Below are 14,052 nucleotides of genomic sequence, written 5' to 3'. Positions count from 1 at the left end.
GAATTAGCAGGGAGCCCCTTCAACCAAGTGCGTGTCGTTCCATCCAACATCAGAGGGAAATATTTGGCACACGCGACATCGCTAACATCTAGTAATTCCATGGCCATCTCATAACTCTCGACCCATGCTTCCGGAGGTAAATCGGCAGTATAGTTAGGCACCTTGCGAGGACCCTTGAAATCCTTGGGTAGACGCTCATTACGTATATCCGGTACTAAGCATGGCACGCCCAAATCTCTAAAGGTTACACCTGGCTCCACAGAAGTGGTTGGACGAGCCGGAGTAGGTTGACAGGCCGCATACTACGCCGCCAGCTCGGCCTCTTGACATGCTCTACCTTGATCCACTATGTCCTGAGAATCAGCTCCACCGCCCGCCGGGTTATGTCCACGAGGCGGGTTATGGTTTCGCCCACTGCTTGACACAGACGGCTCATCGATATGCCTGCTGTAGCTCTGGCTCGGGCGAGGGGTGGAATGAATCCTGTCATGACTGTAAGAATAAGCCTGCTGCTGAACCCGTGCTGTCTGAAGGAGCTCTCTAGCCCTTCATGTTTCAACCGCCGTCGGCGACTCGCCTTCAACCGGGAGGGCCGTCAACCGTGACACCGCAGCGATCATGTTATCCAAAGGGTTAGAGTAATGACCCGATGGCCTCGGTGCGTGCTGTGGCGGGTTATTGTTCTGACGAGGCGGGTCCATCATGCGCGGCTGAACCGGCGTACCCGTCCTAGGTGCTTTGACCCAATTTACCACTGCCGGGTTACTGGTTCCTGCTCCTGGTGTGTTAAAGAGATTTCTTGCCTCATAAACCGAGGGTAGACGAGTCTGATGCCTCCTCCTCATGACTTCGTTTGAAGCGTTCTGATCTAGCATGAGCCGGTAAGACTCCGACTGAATCCGCTGTTCCTGAGCATCCAAAGCAGCCCGTTCCTCGGCCACCCTAGTGTTTTCTGCGTTTAGCTCCTCCTTGGCCCGTGCTATCTCATCACGTAATTTTGCGACCGCCGCATTATGCTGATCCTGATCCGCCGGGTTAACTACTGCTGTTAACAGTGTTGTCAGCTCATCTAGCGAGTTAGTTAAGACCTGAGCTGGCGGGCGCACAGGGCCTCCTGCCCCAGTAGCCGTTGCCGCTGCTGACCCAAAAATCAGCTGTGCTGCAGTCGAGGAGTGCTGCACGGGCTGTGTATCGGCCATGAAGATTGCAACCCAGTTCGGCGGCTCGCAGGGGTCCGGAATACTGTCGCCATCGGAACAGCTCCCAAGCCGGCTGACTTGTAGTTGATACAATGACTCGGTCTCACCGGTGGACGAATTACGATCAGAATAAACGATTGTCTCACCACCAGATGCCGATCTATCCACAGATTCTGCTCCACGGATAAATCCCACGAAGGCACGATTCATGGCGGGCCGAACCCGGGCGGGTCTCGCATGCTGAGCCGTCTCGATGATGTCGGTGCAGATGTCCGGCTCAGGGCCTGCTTCGCCGATCTTGCCGATGAATATGTGAATTTCACCGAAGGGGACCCGGTACCCGTACTCAATTGAGCCGTCCTCGGGGCCCCAGCCTGCGCCATCGATGTAGAGCTTGCCACGACTACTCTTGGTCATCCGGCCCATGGTGTATCCCTTGATCCCTTCGAAGTTGCCCTCTAAGAACTTGAAACCATTGTGCGATAGCCCCATGGTGGGCGCCAACTGTCGTGGAATTGTCACGACAGATGTCCTAGTGTGAGGACTTAGTCATGGAGCCATCGCAATGAGATTAGCTTAAAGGGGTTAATCAGGACAAAGGACACGAGGAGTTTATACTGGTCTGGCCCCTTGCGGTGAAGGTAAAAGCCTAATCCAGTTGGAGGTGGTATTTCTAGGGTTTCGATGACCAGGGAGCGAATACGCTTAACCTGGCTCTCGATCTATTGTTTCCTTCCCTAAGCCGTTGCCGGGTCGTCCCCTTATATACACGGGATGACGCCCTGCGGCCTACAGAGTCCCGGCCGGCTCATACAACGTGTCCGGCTCGGTGACGTATCTTACATGCCTTACATTACAAGTCTATTCATACATGGCAGTTTATACTTACGTGCCTTAAGCCGCCTCTGGGCTTGGGCCTCTTATAAGCCTAACTGTGAATGGCTGTATACTCTTGGGCTTCATGCAGGTGAACCACCATTGTGGTTGCCCGGCCCCTCCTGGGCGGGTCATATCTAGTAGTTATATCCCCAACATTAACGGTTGTGCGTGTCCATGGAGGGCTCCACCCATGAAGGGTCCACGAAGAAGCAACCTTGTCTATCCCACCATGGGCATCGCCCACGAAGGACTTGCCTCACTAGGGTAGATCTTCACGAAGTAGGCGATCTCCTTGCCCGTAGAAACTCCTTGGTTCAACTCCACCATCTTGACGGAGGCTCTGAAGTGACACCTAACCAATCTAGAAGACACCACTCTCCAAAAGGTAATAGACGGTGTGTTGATGATGAACTCCTTGCTCTTGTGCTTCAAATGATAGTCTCCCCAACACTCAACTCTCTCTCACAGATTTGGATTTGGTGGAAAGATGATTTTAGTGGAAAGCAACTTGGGGAAGGCTAGAGATCAAGATTCAAATGGTTGGACTGGAATATCTTGGTCTCAACACATGAGTAGGTGGTTCTCTCTCAGAAAATGAATGCTGAAGTGTAGGCACGTTCTGATGACTCTCCCTCATAATGAAGGAAGGGTGGAGGGGTATATTTAGCCTCCACACAAAATCTAACCGTTACACACAATTCACCAAACTCAGTGGGACCAGATTAGAAAACTCGGTCGGACCGATTCAGTCCAAAATGTGAACGTTGGGCTTTTCGGTGGGACCGATTTCATTAGGGTTAGGGCATAACGTAATCTCGCTGAGACCGATTACATAAACTCGATGGGACCGATTTTGGTAATAAGCTAATCAGAGAGTTGGTCAGGCAAACTCGGTGGGACCGAATTGCTCATTTCGGTGATACCGAAACGTTATGAAAGGGAAACAGAGAGTTTGCATTGCGAACTCGGTGGGACCGATCACTCATCTCAGTTGGACCGAAACATTACGAAGGGAAACAAAGAGTTTTCAATCCCATCTCGGTGAGATCGAGATCCCTACTGGTGAGACCAAAGTGACTAGGGTTTGTGGTAGTGGCTATGTCAAGTGAACTCGGTGGCGTCGGATAGAACATTTCGGTGGGGCCGAGTTTGACCTTTTGGTTTGGGACATATGTGGATATGAGAAAGTGGTTGAGGGTTTTTGGAGCATATCACTAAGCATTTTGAGCAAGCAAGCCATTAAGCAACACCTCATCCCCTTTTAATAGTATTGGCTTTTCCTATGGACTCAATGTGATCTTGGATCACTAAAAGTAAAATGTAGAGTCTTGAGCTTGAGCCAATATGTGTCCTTAGCATTTTGAGGGGTCCACATTCCTAATCCATGCCATGCCAATCATTGAACTTTCTGAAATGATCATCTTGAAATAGTATTAGTTCAATGAGCTATATGTTGTTAGTAATTACCAAAACCACCCAGGGATAGTTGCACTTTCAATCTCCCCCTTTTTGGCAATTGATGGCAACATATAGATCAAAGCTTCGAGAAATGATAATAAGATTGAAATGCATTGTCGCTTTGAGAAGTATGTGATAACCAAGAGCTCCCCCTAAATTTGTGCACTATTTATGATTTTCTTTTGAATGCAAATGCACAATCGATTAGGATCATGTGCCACTCTTCCATGTCACATACATCTTGGTGGAGTGCTCAAAATTATATGAATTAAAACATGCACTCATCACCAAGCAAAGTGAATGATCATATAAGGATATAAAGGATAATCTCATCCAAGAAAACATTAAAGTAGCATATGATCAAACACATGATCACACAAGTATCTCACACAGACATAGAGTATCAACAAAGCACACAATAAAGTTCAACCAAAAAACAAGAGAAAAAGAAGCAAAACACTCTCTCTTGACGCCTATGATCTATACATTTCTCCCCCTTTGGCAACAAGTTACCAAAAAGTTCGAAAATGCATATTGCTATGCGTCTCTCAGCCTTGGTCTTCGGGAGGTGGTGTAGAGATAACTCCAAGGACGAAGGCATCAGTGGATGATGTTGGAGCTGGTGGAGCAGGTGATGGAGGTGGTACTGAAGCTGTCGCTAGTGCAGATGAAGTAGCTCTTGTATCTGATACTGGCACTGCAGTTGACCTCTGACTCCTTCGCATACGCTGAAAAAAAATCTATAGTTGCCTTTCCTCTCCTCTCCTCTCTTCAGCTTCCTCCTGGAGCTGCTCGACTGCAGTCTGTATCTCAGTCACCTTGAGGTCAAGATCATAGAACTTGGTCTCTATGATCCTCTCTAAGCTCTCCTGATTCTGAGTCAGGGTGGCTAAGCCCTTCTCAATCCTCAATGTAGCTTGAATTAGATAACCCAATTGATCTTGTTTGCTCTTCAGGAACACCTGAGATGCTTCCTCAGCAGTTGGCATCCTTGCAGACTTTTCTGCCTTTGCCTTAGCTCTCTTTTCTTGTGCTTGTGCTAATGAAGGTTCATTCTCATTCATTACAACTTCATTGTCTTCAAAATCTGGGTACAAGGGTAAATGCTCCTTATCCAACAAGTAAGTACTTGTGCCCATCTTTGAGTTGATGAGCACCTGAATGTGTGGAGCATACCCACAAGATCTCTTCTGGCTAGCAGCTGTTCTCTTGTCTGTCTCCATAATCAGACTCATGACCTTGAATTTTTGTGGTACATCAAAGATTTGCAGCAAGTTGATGGAATGTCCCCTTATCATCTTGTGATCTCCAGATTTGGGTAACAGAGTATGCCTTAAGATGGTGTTGATAGTAGGCAGACCAGACAACAAATAGTGCACAGATCCAAGCTTGTGTGTCTCCAAAGCTTTATCGGGGATCTCCTTGTACATATTTGCCATTGAGTTGTGGTCCTTTTTCTTCTTGGCATACACATCCAAATCGTCCTTATGTTCTTCTAGGGCATTGATCAACTTCGCCCATTCATCAACAGTTGATTGGTACCTCGTACCTTCAGACACCCACACTATCCTCTCATCTGGATAAAAATGAGCAGTGGAGTAAAATTGCATGATTAGCTCATCATTCCATTTTGTGAGCTTCTGTTCAACAAAATTGTCAACTCCACAAGCTTTGGAGCTTTCATGTACACCTGGGAAGTGATCTTCATTCTCATCAATAAATTCCAAATCGACCATCTCATATCACTGACAATTGGCTTCTTATCAAGCAGACTGGTCTCATAGAAGTCTTGTTGTTCTTTGGTGTGGAACCTATAGTCCATTGCAGTTCTCCTTCTTATAGCATATGGATCAGACTGCCTCCAAAGTCTCAATCCTGCATCCTTTCTGATGTTCATGTCCTCAGCCATTGGATGAGCGTCATTGTGATCTAGAATCTTGAGGTTCAATTTTCTCAGCACTTGTGGTTCATCAACTTCTTCTTTAACTTCAGGCACTGGAGCCTTGTTCTTCTCTTCAGCAGGAATGTTTCTAGTGCTTCTCTTGGGCTTAGAAGGCTTCTGAGCTTGAGCTGTTGCTTTGGGAGAAGTTTTGGGCTTTGATGTTGCAACCCCTGACTTGATTGCATCTCCCATGAGCTTTTGAGACTTGGGAGCTGGAGCAGCATCCTCTTCCTCTTCATCTTCTTCTGGCTCTCTCATTATGGAGGATCTACCAAGCACTCTGGCAGTGGTCTTCTTTATCCTCTCCTTCCTCTTCTTTCCCTCTCTAGCAGCCTCTCAAGTTGGCTTAGAGGTTTCAGCAGTTGAGGCTCTGACCTTTGAGGTTGGCACCCTCTTGGCAAGGGACTTCTTGTGCAATCCAAGCTTTGTAGTTGCAGCAGTACCATACTCTTTCTTCAGCACCTTCTTCTTGGAGCTGACTTCCTCTTCAGTGGCCACATAGTCCTCATCTTCAGAATCTGAGGTTTTCTTCTTCCTTGACCTGGTGGCTGCCTTTGGCAAATTACTGGGAGTGCTCCTGCTGCCATCATCTGAGGTGCTTGAGGGACTAGTGCCCTCACTCAATTGCACTGGCTCTTCAGATCTGTTTTGGCTGTCACTTTGGCCAGACATCTTGGCAAACACACTGACAACAAACCCTGTGCTGTGAATAGATGTAGATGAGGTAGAATGGATGAGCATCACAAAGTGCAGAGTTTTTTTTTCAAACAAATGATTCAAAAACTTAGTGTTAGTTCTCCACAGAAAGCATTTCAGAGCTATCGATTTGTTAAACTCGGTGATATCGAAGCAACTTTTGGAACCTAAACTAGTGAACTCGGTTAGACCAAGTCACAGTTCGGTGGTACCGAGATTGCTAGGGTTTCATAGAGCGTTGAACTCGGTCACACCGATTTGCAATTTTCGGTCAGACCGAAAACGCATGTGCAATGACCTAAGCCAAATCGGTGAGACTGATTTCTACAACTCGGTCGGTCCGAGATGAGTTCAGTGGAGACCTAACCCTAAATTTTCGAATCAAATCTAGCCTAAAGGATGTTTTCTCTGGATAGATTGTTTTCATACATGGAAAAGATCATGGCGAAGCAATGTGCTAGGAATCGGAGTAAGGAAATAACACAAGGTATCAAACCCATACCCTAGTTCGGCAGGAGTTCGGTACGGCGACAACGGCGGATCAGAATTCCGCTGACGGCGGCGGAAACCAGTGGTGGGAGGTCACTGGTGGCGAGGAGACGACCCGGAGACCCGGAGGCGGTAGAGCAGGACACGCGCGGGATGAAGGGTTTTGGAGGAATTTCCAAAATTCAACCCGTCGGTATATATATCCCAACACTGTCGGTGACCGAGTGGAACAACTCGGTGGCACCGAGATGCAGAATCACAAGCGGTTACTGCAACTCGGTGTGACCGAAAAGTTCAAACCCGTTGCACCAAGATGGAAACCCTAGATCAACTTGGTGAACTCGCTGTGACCGAATTGGATGACTCGGTCATGCCGAAATGCACAATGAGGTTTTGGAAGTTTAAGCCCTTGACGAATCGGGAACCCCGAGTGCTCCTCACACAAAGTGGTTCAAATCTGACTTGATCAAACTTTATGATGTAGCATGAATAGAGTTTGAGACTAGAAAAGCATAGATAGCTATAGAAGGTTCTTAGGCATTCTCGTCCATCCATTTGGCAAAAGGGAAAAGGCCAAACAATGAAAGCAACAAATGGATGTCCTCGGATGAGTAAAATATGCAATCAGCATGCTCACTCAATAAAATGGCAAATGGAATATGTGGCAAAGCATGCACAAATATTCTAGCATCTATCAAGCAATTGGCGATGACTAGGTCATCTATATATGAGTATATTGACTTAGGAGTCAAATGAGAACATTTGATCGTAGGTCATACTCATCGTTTAAGCACAAGTGGGGTTAGCACTTTTACATAAAGCATTGTTGTGTTCACACCATTAGAGTTGCTTTAGCTCAATTGGTTAGAGTATGAACTAACCTTGGGTTTTGTCGATGATAACTTCATGTAGATGTTGAATATGTGGATGCTCAATGTTGATGTAGATCATTTGGAGCAATCCATTGGAGTGAGTTGCACTTTTAATACCTACACAGGTTAGTCCCACAAGGAACAAACAAGGATATCCATAGACATAGAGTGATGTACACACAAGATGATGTCCATGAAAGCATTAGGTTACCTTGTCCCTTGTCTTACTAACAAGAGGGTTTGTGACTCCTTGAACTAGTGCAAGATGTGGAAGCTGTTTGTACTTGTTCTTGCCAAAGTGATATGAGTGAAGTATGTTGGCGGAGTCACCCTCAAGAACTTTCTAGTTCTTCTTTTTTGGGATCCACATCATCTTGATGGGAATCCTTGGACTTGGATTCGTACTTGATGTAGTCTTGGGAATGTTGGGGAATGCAGTAATTTCAAAATTTTCCTATGCACACGGAAGATCTATCATGGTGATGCATAGCAACGAGAGGGGAAGAGTGATGTCCATGTACCCTCGTAGACCGTAAGCGGAAGCGTTATGACAACGCGGTTGATGTAGTCGTACGTCTTCAAGATCCGACCGACGTAGTACCAAAAGTACAGCACCTCCGTGATCTGCACACGTTCAGCTCGGTGACGTCCCACGAACTCTCGATTCAGCTGAGTGTCGAGGGAGAGCTTCATCAGCACAAAGACATGATGACGGTGATGATGAAGCTACCGACGCAGGGCTTCGCCTAAGCACTACAACGACATGACCAAGGTGGATTATGGTGGAGGGGGGCATCGCACACGGCTAACAGATCAATGATCAACTTGTGTGTCCTAGGGTGCCCCGTGCCCCCGTATATAATGGAGCAAGGGGGGAAGGCCGGCCGGCCCTTGTGGCGCGCATGGAGAGGAGTCCTCCTCCTCCTAGTAGGAGTAGGACTCCCTTTTCCTAGTCCTACTAGGAGGGGAAAAGGAAGGAGGAGAAGGGAGAAGGAAAGGGGGGCGCCCCCCCTTCCCTAGTCCAATTCGGACTAGAGGGGGAGGGGGCACGCGGCCTACCCTTTCTCTCTCCACTAAGGCCCATGTGGCCCATTAGTTCCCCCGGGGGGGGACCTCTTGGGGAAGATCAGCCTGTTATCCCTAGAGTAACTTTTATCCATTGAGCGACGGCCCTTCCACTCGGCACCGTCGGATCACTAAGGTCGGGGGGTTCCGGTAACCCTCCAACACTCCGGTTTTCTTTGAAATCACCCGGAACACTTCCGGTGTCCGAATATAGTCATCCCATATATCAATATTTATGTCTCGACCATTTTGAGACTCCTCGTCATGTCCGTGATCATATCCGGGACTCCGAACTACCTTCGGTACATCAAAACATATAAACTCATAATACAGATCGTCACGGAACGTTAAGCGTGCGGACCCTACGGGTTCGAGAACTATGTAGACATGACCGAGACTCATCTCCGGTTAATAACCAATAGCGAAACCTGGATGCATTGGTTCCTACATATTCTACAAAAATCTTCATCGGTCAAACCACACAACAACATATGTTGTTCCTTTTGTCATCGGTATGTTACTTGCCCGAGATTCGATCGTCGGTATCTCATTACCTAGTTCAATCTCATTACCGACAAGTCTCTTTACTCGTTCCGTAATGCGTCATCCCATAACTAACTCATTAGTCACATTGCTTGCAAGGCTTATAGTGATGTGCATTATCGAGAGGTCCCAGGGATACCTCTCCGATACTCGGAGTGACAAATCCTAATCTTGATCTATGCCAACTCAACAAACACCATCGGAGACACCTGTAGAGCATCTTTATAGTCACCCAGTTACGTTGTGACGTTTGATAGCAGACTAAGTGTTCCTCCGGTATTCGGGAGTTGCATGATCTCATAGTCATAGGAACATGTATAAGTTATGGAGAAAGCAATAACAACAAACTAAACGATCATCGTGCTAAGCTAATGGATGGGTCAAGTCAATCACATCATTCTCTAATGATGTGATACCGTTAATCAAATGACAACTCATTTCTATGGTTAGGAAACATAACCATCATTGATTCAACGAGCTACTCAAGTAGAGGCATACTAGTGACATTCTGTTTGTCTATGTATTCACACATGTACTAAGTTTCCAGTTAATACAATTCTAGCATGAATAATAAACATTTATCATGATATAAGGAAATATAAACAACAACTTTATTATTGCCTCTAGGGCATATTTGCTTCAGTCTCCCACTTGCACTAGAGTCAATAATCTAGATTACATTGTAATAATTCTAACACCCATGGAGTCTTGGTGTTGATCATGTTTTGCTCGTGAGAGAGGCTTAGTCAACGGGTCTGCAACATTCAGATTCGTATGTATCTTGCAAATCTCTATGTCTCCCTCCTTGACTTGATCGCGGATGGAATTGAAGCGTCTCTTGATGTGTTTGGTTCTCTTGTGAAATATGGATTCCTTTGCCAAGCTAATTGCACCAGTGTTGTCACAAAAGATTTTCATTGGACCCGATGCACTAGGTATGACACCTAGATCGGATAAGAACTCCTTCATTTGCTGCTTCCGAAGCAGCTATGTACTCCGCTTCACACGTAGATCCCTCCATGACGCTCTTATTGGAACCGCACCAACTTACAGCTCCACCATTCAATAAAATTACGTATCCGGTGTGTGACTTGGAGTCATCCGGATCAGTGTCAAAGCTTGCATCGACGTAACCGTTTACGATGAGCTCTTTGTCACCTCCATAAACGAGAAACATACCCTTAGTCCTTTTCAGGTATTTTAGGATGTTCTTGACCGCTGTCCAGTGATCTACTCCTAGATTACTTTGGTACCTCCCTACTAAACAAATAGCAAGACACACATCAGGTCTGGTACACAACATTGCATACATGATAGAACCTATGGCTGAAGCATAGGGAATGAATTTCATTTTCTCTCTATCTTCTGCAGTGGTCGGGCATTGAGTTTGACTCAACTTCACACCTTGTAACACAGGCAAGAATCCTTTCTTTGCCTGATCCATTTTGAAATTCTTCAAAACTTTATCAAGGTGTGTGCTTTGTGAAAGTCCAATTAAGCGTCTTGATCTATCTCTATAGATCTTGATGCCTAATATATAAGAAGCTTCACCGAGGTCTTTCATTAAAAAATTCTTATTCAAGTATCCTTTTATGCTATACAGAAATTCAGTATCATTTCCGATCAACAATATGTCATCTACATATAATATCAGAAATGCTATAGAGCTCCCACTCACTTTCTTGTAAATACATGCTTCTCCAAAAGTCTGTATAAAACCATATGCTTTGATCACACTATCAAAGCGTATATTCCAACTCCCAGAGGCTTGCACCAGTCCATAAATGGATCGCTGGAGCTTGCACACTTTGTTAGCACCTTTTGGATCGACAAAACCTTCTGGTTGCATCATATACGACTCTTCTTTAAGATATCCATTAAGGAACCCAGAAAACGATGGTGAATTCAAAAATGGTACACTAACTGTGAAGTGGCCTTTCAGGTGATACGTGAGCGAGCGAGCGCTTCCATGCCTAGCGAGCGCTTCCCCGCAGGCGGGAACTCCGGCCCCGGCGTCCACCTCCCTCTCTGCCGGCGGCCAGCCCGGACCCGGCGCCCACCCTCCCTCACCGGCGGCCAGCCCGGACCCGACGCTCCCCTTTCATCTTGAGTCGCGCCCGTGCGGGAATCGCCATGGCTTCCGGCTCTGCTAGCCCGGCCTCGGTCTCTTCCAGACTGCAGCCCATCATCTCTGGCCTGGGGTTGTCAGCATCGTCCGGGTCGGGGGAGTCCTCAACCGGGGCTGGAGGCGCGCTGGCTGGGGCCAACCCTGGGCCTGCCGCGGCCTCCGTCGTGCCGTGGTGCAAGGCGCTGTGGTGCAAAAGAAAGGCTTTGCGGAAGTAGGCGGCGGCGGGCGGTGCTCGACTGCGTTCATCGCACTCCCCGGCTTCGTCGCCGGAACGGAGGGAGATTCTGGCGGACTTGTTTGGTCTCTATTTCAAGTGCTTTCGCGAAGGCCATCATCGGAAAGATTGCTGGTTCCCCCCGCTCTGCATCCGGTGTGGCCTAGAGGGTCATATATCGACGGACTACAAGCAACCTCGGAGCCCCAGGTCACAGGAGGATCTCCGGCGTGATGCGGTGGCCAAGGTAGCGCGTGCGTTGCAGCCATCGATGCAGGCCGGACCTGCGAACAGGCTGTTGCCGGCGACTAGGCAGGCCACTCCCCTGGAGAGGCCCTCGCCAGTCCTGGCCGACAACGCACCTGTGGGGTCTAGGCAGACATCGGCTACCGCTACCACTACCGGGAGTATCTGCGTGCTCCGCCGGACGCCGGAGATGGAAGATATCGAGCAGCGCCTGAGGCTGGCGGTGGTGGCTTATGTGGGAGGCACCCAGCCAGCGGTGTCATGCCAGGAGGCGGCGGAAGCTTTGTCGGAGGAGCTGCGCATACCCTGCCACCGTTTCTTCATGAACAAGTACCATCCTGAGGACTTCCTGGTAGTTTTCGCGGCGCCGGAGTTACGCAACAGAGCTTTGGCGGCGGGCACCGTCGAGCACGGGTTCTTCAAGCTCTTCGTCAAACCATGGCTCAAGCAAGCTCAAGCCGTTACGAGAGTGATGTGCACACAAGTGGACATTATGATTGAGGGGATCCCATCTCATGCGTGGACGACCGAGACGGCGGCGGAGCTCCTTGGCTTGTCGTGTCTTGTGGAGAGCTTGGCGCCGGAGACAGAGAATCGAGAGGACATGTCCTTCTTCAAGCTTCGGGCATGGTGCATTGACCCGAACGAGGTGCCGGTGGCCAAGCGTGTTTGGGTGCTAGAGCCGGAGGTGTTTGGAGGTCCGGCGGTGCGGCAGCCCATGTCTCATGCCTTGCTGGAGTACAAGAGACTCATTCACATAGGGCAGATGCGAGATCACGAGGGACCGGAGCGCTTGTTGTGGCCGACCAGTTCAGATGGAAGCGGCCAATGTGGGATGCCGGACGACTACGAGGATTTCTCTGGTCGGGGTGAGTGGCGTGTCTTGCCGTGGACAAGAGGAGTTCGTGATCACCGCGGTGGGGCGCCGGCCAGCGAAGTGCACGGAGGCTCCTATCTGCATGCACTGATGGGGCGCATCGGCCCTTCAGAATGGAGGATCCTGCCTATGGCTAGTGGCAAGGCGGCGACGGTGCGTGTGCTGGTGATCAACACCGCGGCTGCGGTGACGGGAGTGAGACGGGAGGCAGAGGACGCGGCTGCGCTTGTGCTACAAACTTCACAGCGGGAGAATGAGGTTGCAGTTGCACACGCGCCACCAGCAGCGTGGCAAGCCACAGAAGATCCAGATGGGGCTCGTGGGGCCATGCCTACGCCCGAGACTGCGGAGGCTGATTCGGTGCAGCGTGATCCGTCGGGGCCGACCGGTACGGCTTTTGACCAAGGAACGGCTGGGGAGCGAGTGGCCACCATTGGATGCATGCAACTTATGATTGAGAATGGGCCTTCTGTGGATCCCGAGGAAACAGATAATGCTTAGGAAGTTGCGGTATTGGTGGGTTCAAATTCGGCAAGCACTTGTGCGGTGCATGTGGGCGTGGGACTGCAGGACCAGTCGGTAGGGGCTGCCTCTGTCCAGCGTGCCGTGGAACCCGAGGTGGAGACATCGTTGCGATCTCTTGAGACGCAGCTGGCCGACACAACAACAGAAGGGTGGGCTCCGGTGACAGATCTGATCCAGCCAATGACAAAGGAAGGGGAGGTGTTTCCAGGAGGAGATTCGCTGGACAAGGGACCCATGCTACAGGAGTTGGCCAAGTCTAGAATGGGGCGCGCAAATGTGACCACGTCGGGCGCATGCATGCAGGAGCCGCTGCGTGGCGCTAATGACGAGTTGGCAATGGCATGTGTGGTGGCAACACAACAACAAGAGGGGCACCTTTCGGCCAAGGGAATTGTGGCGGTGGGTAACATCAAGGCTTTCTGTGCAGGCCTTCTCAAGAAGCTTGCACCACCTCTTCTTAAGGAGTTCGAGGGGCTGAGAGGCATCAAGGCGGGCCAAGACCCATTCACACCACGCCACGCTATCGGTCTGTTTGCGCTGGTGGCGCCAGGAAGACGAAGGCATCGGCTGCGGAAACGGTGCTGGTGAAAACCCTGGGTTTTGACTGCGATGATCTGCCGGTCTCTGAGGACACGCTAGGTCCGCTATGTATGGTCTTCGACTCGCCGCTACAGGAGCCGTAGTTGAGGGCTATAGCAGCCATTTTCGGGAAGGCAATGCCGCTAAATCTAGCGGGGGAGACAAGGATGGCCGAGCCTCTTTTGGCGCAGTAGGGGCGTTGGCTGCCATCGGGTTGGTATAATCATTTCCTGATGTCGTGCAACGCCTTGTAGTTAGTATGCTGGAATGTTAGAGGTCTTAACAATCCAGCCAAGAGGAAGGCTCTTAGAGGGTTCGTGGAATCTGTTCGTGCGGCGCT

At 49.2% G+C, this 14,052-nt stretch overlaps 1 pseudogene; it reads left to right on the top strand.

Annotated features, from left to right (window-relative positions):
- Positions 1-11,276: 11,276 nt before the first annotated feature.
- LOC147990775 (uncharacterized) lies at positions 11,277-13,816 on the top strand (annotated as a pseudogene).
- The last annotated feature ends 236 nt before the right edge of the window (positions 13,817-14,052 follow it).

The sequence above is a fragment of the Triticum urartu genome, chromosome 1A, assembly GCF_056163025.1.
Source record: "Triticum urartu cultivar PI428250 chromosome 1A, HENAU_Tu73, whole genome shotgun sequence".
NCBI lineage: Eukaryota > Viridiplantae > Streptophyta > Magnoliopsida > Poales > Poaceae > Triticum > Triticum urartu.
The sequence above is the reverse complement of the archived record's forward strand: the minus strand, read 5'-3'. Positions and strand labels throughout refer to the sequence as shown.